Genomic DNA, 6,000 nt, shown 5'->3' with positions numbered 1-6,000 from the left:
CCTAAATGAAGGACCTTGACACGACAGTATTAAGGATTGTAACATAAAATGAATCTGAAAAATTAAAAAAAACTTGCTAAATCTGTCAGTCAGGGGCATTGAAGGAACCCAATCCCCTCTTAGAATGACATATAAAAGTGATCCAAGGCTAGGCTGTGATTGATGTCAGTGTAATTTGAAATTTGTTATACACATAATTAGAGGTCCCCAATCATAGTCAGCTCATAAGTCACATTCAGGAACAGAGATGAGCTACAATACCATTAAAAATGGCAGAAAAGAAAACTCATGTTGCCTGTGGCATCCAGATTCCTATTCATATTTTCAAGTACTTTATAAAAATGCTACTTAGAATGTGATTGGCTGCTATAGACAATGCTTACTCAAGAGTTCTGCTTTTATATAGTACCACACTAACTGGGTTTACTAAATAAAACATAGGACGATGTTTCAGTGCAGTTGATTATGGCAACCATTCAGAACGGATCTTTAAATGCCCCAGCTTTAGTAAACTGTAATTGGATTGGTTGTTCTGGAATTTTACACTTCTCTGAATAATGTTATAAGTGACTTTTTTATCAACATTTAAAAATGTAAAAAGAGTTGAGAAGTTCTTTAATCACCTTCATTATCCAAAATTCACTTACATACAGTTATATGATTCTACATATATAGTATGATGAAAGCTCTTGTGATGTGAAGAGCTTGGCAGGTATTGGAATTTGCCATCTGGCACCTTCCTACCTGTGACATCACTAAGGATCACACTGTAATATTGTAATTGATAGGTGCAGCTACAATAGTGAAGAGTAACAAAAGTCAGATGGAGCACTAGATTGGACATCAAGGCCAAGGGCATTCAGCTGCTATGAGAAGCCTTAGGTCTTATAAGCGATTGTAAAATTGCTGGCTTGGGGGCTTCGAAGTATAGACTTTATTTTACTTTTTTCACACATTGGTCACCAGCTCAGTTTCAGCTCACTGCAACGCTCTTCACTTTTGGTTCACAACACAGGTTTAGCATTGCAGCAGCTTAGGAAGGAGAAACTGATCATGAGAACAGCCATGCCAGCACCTAATAAAGACTGCCTTGCCTGGCTACAACTTTTTCCACCGGTGTTATGGAGCATATATATGATCCCTGCAGGGGTGCATTATAGAATTCCCACCTCTGACCACCTGTGTTAAAGAGACCCTGTCATGAAAAAAGCACTAAAACATTGGGTATTGCAAAAGCTTGCTTACCTACAATGTTTTTCCTTTCCATAAACAATTCATTATTGACTTGCAATGCGCCCCTGAATTTGTTCGGCAACTGACTCTGATACTGCAATGCAGAGCAAGAAAGTGTTGATTCCTTAGCACAACCTCCTCCCTTGTTGAACACCTCAGTTACCTCGTCTTCTTCAAGTGTGTAATTACTGTCTCTGCTAATCCAGCTCCTTTGCCCCTCCCCTCACCTGCTTACATAACTTTTTATGTAGCAGCTGGGGGAAGCAGTGAATGTGAAAACTATAGATTGTTAATTCAGTAACAGCTCTGAGTCTGCTGGGGCTGCTAACATCACATCCAAGATATGGACACCCAGCAGCAGTCTCAGGGCTTTTGGATGTCTAAACAAGGGATGTTTTTACAGGTAAATTACACACATACAATACATTAATTGCACATATGATCCTATTGGAAGAATGTTGCTGAAATGAATGTTCTGGTAACAGGGCCTCTTTGAGGTTTTACAGGTACAGAGTAGACAGGCAGGCAGGCAGGTGGTCAGTCAGAGTGCATTGCAGGCTACCTTTCACTGATGGCAGCCCGATAAAAATATATTAAGGGGCTCTGTGATTTCTAGTAAGGCACATGATCGGGACACCATATAAAAAATGATAGCCTAATAAAATCAAAATAGCCCAACACATGGGCACTGTTGGTCGTTGTGACTGCATATTCACGAATCACCAGACGCAGCCTGTATTTAGCGTGTACCCGCTCAGCAAAGCTCTTCCTGTGAAAAAATGGCTACATCCTAGAAAAAAGGTTGCTGTGTATCACTATAGCTGGGCAAATGTTGAGTAATAATCTCTCTATCCAAGTGTATATAAGAGAAGAGACTATTGGCTAATGCTTTCTACAACTTTGTGCAGTCATAGGGGAATCATCACTCAACCATGTGACTGCAAACACCTTGTGTAACAGGTCTTATTAAAGCTAATATAATGCAAATAAAACTATCGGATGTACTGTATGAGGTCTTAGTCACGCAACTGAACAACAAACAATCCTGCTATGTGCCATCTAATCTCGAACTCTAACTCATTAGCACCAGTATCAGTAAAATTTTAAATGTTTACAGCTAAAAACCTGATTTGTTATCATGATCAACTGCGCTTGCCTATCTAGGGAGTTGATGTAATAAAAGCTAATAGGTTGTTCATTAATAGCTGGTTTTCCCCTAGCTTAGTAAATGAGGTGAAGCTCGGCTGACTTCCATCATCCAATCATGTGCATGCAAAAAAAAAAAAAAAATGTGTACTTTATTTTACTTGGACATTATTGATTAATCTTTACAAAGTGAACAGCATGGCCCTTAAAGCGGTATTAAACTTTCAAACTTTTTACAATAATGAACCCATATTAAACAAATATACATTGCCTAGGAAAGTATTTCTTTACATTTTTGTCAAAGTGCTTACTGTCATCATGTTTCAAAACAGCTCCAACTCGCTCAGCTCCACTTCCCTAAACGTCCTGTCCAGCACAAGATACAACATATAATGAAAGAAATCTCTGCAAAGTGAGAGGAATTCCCCTCTTAGACAGTTGTCCCTGAAATAAAATGCCCCATTGGAAGAATTTCTCCCAGCTTCCTGTTCTGGTGACAACAAAAGGTTTTGCATTTCCCCTTACTTTTTTCTCATGGTGATAATGAGCACCAGGGCAAAAACAGAGGGTCATTTTACCTAATGGCATCAAAGACTGTAATAACAATCTTTAACACACCATACCATACCAAACCTCCGTAACCCGTCTGTAGGGGTGGGCACCCAGCTAGACATTGACACTGTGCAAATCCAAACAGAAAAAAAGGCAGAACTTGCAAGATGGCAGTTTACTTAAGTCCCATGTCAGAAAAATCACCAGCGTTATGAGGGTACGCAGATCCTCTTTTTCAAGGTCACAAATAGATGCACAAGTAACCGTGGAAGTTCAGTCATAACATCCTGACAGGGAGTCTAACCCCTTGTGTAAGTCATCTTAAACTTAAAATATGCTATACACATATTTTACATATAACTCCTTGAGCACCAGTAGGTCACTTTGCCTAGGTGGGGATGATGTACTCAGTCTGCTACAGGCAGGAGAAAGTATTTCCTCAGTCTCCTCTCCCCAAGTGGTCAGACCACAATGTTATAACTTAGTAGCCAGCAGCATGGCCTGACCTTTCAGACATTTGTGAGCACATATATTGTATGTATTTATAAGAAAGCGAGACAGACAACAGTAAACAGCTGCCATAATGTTATACAGAGATAAACAATCAAGAAAATGCAGTGCTTGGGCTTCGTGCTATAAATGTAAAAAAAAAAAAATGGCTGCCACACAAATACAGAAAGCAGATTACACAAAGAACAAGCGACCGTTTACAGTGTCCCCGGTTTTCTATCACAGCCTAGGTTACTCGCTCCAAATCATTTGACAGGATTGGGAAATCATTATTGGTTGCACTATATCCAGGCAATAAAAGACAGCTAGCAAATTTAGCTGTGCACTGTTCCAGTCTAGAAAAAATGGAAGTCTAAGGACTTGTTTACATCATAGCGTTGCATTAATCGCATAATGCCGTGTGATTAATGTATGCTATCTCACAGCGCACCTTGTGCTTGTTACTGCATCCTGGGTGCCTTGTATTGTCATTCATCTGAATGGCACCCCAATGCACTTTCCAGCTGACATGCATCGTGTGACGGTGCGCTAACAAAAAAATGCACGTGCTACGTTTTCAGCGGTACCACGTGCTGTAACGCAAAGCAGCTGGGGCTATCATTTAAATGAATGGCAACATAACGCACCTAGCACAGGGTGACACATGCTAGATGCGCTGTGTGATAACATGCGTGAATTGCACCATATTGTTCAATTAACGTAGCACTATGGTGTGAATGGAGCCTAAAGTGAGTAAAGGAATAGTTTTTAGGTCTAATACAAACATTTAAAATCCTAAGGAACATGTTTAATAGAGCAAATTTTTCAAATCATTTAAATATAACTGATGCAGCTAATTAAATCAGTAATTAAAAATGAAGTGTTCACATTCCAGGATCCCTAAAATAATGAATGTGCCAAACATTTTGGTGAAAATGAAAAAGAAATCCTGTGTATTGTAATTATTGTTTAAATCAAAGATCAAGATTATAAATAAAATTACTATTCAGTTTCATGTTATATATATATATATTAGGGATGCACCAATTCCAAGTACCGTACTCGGTACAAGTACAAGTACAGAAAAATTTCGAGCTCCAAGACTAGACTAGAGAAAAATTCCAAAGTTAGGAGGCAGCTGTCATTTGTAAGGAGCACACAGAGCTCCTGGGATCACGGCTGGCTCCGTCCAGCTGTCAATTGTGAGGCTTTTGGCCGGCCAATGGCCAGCCGCTCGGGCCGGGTTTGGGTTTCACTTCGGCTCATTAAGACTGAAGCATATGCTTTCGGATCGACTGAGCTGCTCGGCCAGCTTCAGGAGCTGTACGGGCTATAGTGAATAGCCCATACAGCAGCCCTTCGGTTCTACTGAACCGAAGGGCTCAGGTGGCCGAAGCTAGCCGAAGGATCAGCCGGAGCTACAGCTGATCCTTCGGCTAGCTTTGTGAATAACCCCCACAATCTCCTTTACATCAACTATCAACTATCAGGGGCGTAACTAGAAATCTAAACTTAAAATGACACAGCAGTCATAATGAGGACAGCATGGATCTGTATACAGCACAGTGTACAGAATGAGGCAATGTGAAATGTAAAATGTACAATACAACAAGGTTAGAGGGGGGTGTAGAATGGAGAATGTGCAGCTTGGCATATGAAACGAGGTTTGGCGCTGTAGAGAATGTAGAGCATTGTATACAGAAGGAGGAGGTGTTGAATAGAGAATGTACAGTAGCACATATGGAATGAGGGGATGCAGATATGGAATGTTCAACCTTTTGTATGGAATAAAGGGGTGCAGAATAGGTAATGTACAGCATGGCATACAAAATAAGGCAAAATAATTCAAAGAGAATGTAAAGCAGAGTAAGACTGAGCCCATCTTAGACCTCCATTAGCAAGTTAGGGGTTGGAATGGTCAGGAATGTACCATGTACATTTTGTTTTGTTCTAATTGAATATTCTTATGAACTTTGTTAAATTCCGACATTCGGATGCAGCCGGATTTCCGAATTCAAACACGTTCAAATGCAAAAGAATCCGAATGTACGTTTAACGAAAATTCAGATCCGTCCAAATTTTGTTAAAATGAAACCAAATCGGACGTGTGACTGTCCTCTGGCCAATCAGATTTTTTGGGGGGACTGTTGGGGGTTGCATTACAGGCACAGTAATGTGACTTCCCGTTGTGGAGTGTAGAGAGTACATAAGAGCAGTAGAGAGTACATAAGAGCAGTAGAGAGTACATAAGAGCAGCCCACGGTGCCAGAACTAAAATGACCAAACACACTGGGCCATCTGTCCCTATCCAGACCATCATCAGTACAGGACCAACACAGGATTTGACTGCTCACCTGAACATTTGTAAACACAGAAGCCGACAGTGGAAATCTTCTTACTTTCTCTACTGCTGTGACAGATGACATCTCTTGCAGAGTGTGGCAAAGGAAGCTAGTAGTGCACTTTATATCCAATCAGGCAAATCCTTGTACTACATATATGTTCATAGCCCTCAAGGAGCTTTAGTACGTACTCCCGTTTGGTCACTGTGGGGGAAAATGTAGGTGGATTGGGGTAGAA

This window comes from Nanorana parkeri, unplaced genomic scaffold, assembly GCF_000935625.1.
Source record: "Nanorana parkeri isolate BGI_ZX_2015 unplaced genomic scaffold, ASM93562v1 scaffold898, whole genome shotgun sequence".
Lineage (NCBI taxonomy): Eukaryota > Metazoa > Chordata > Amphibia > Anura > Dicroglossidae > Nanorana > Nanorana parkeri.
This window is presented reverse-complemented; position numbering follows the sequence as displayed.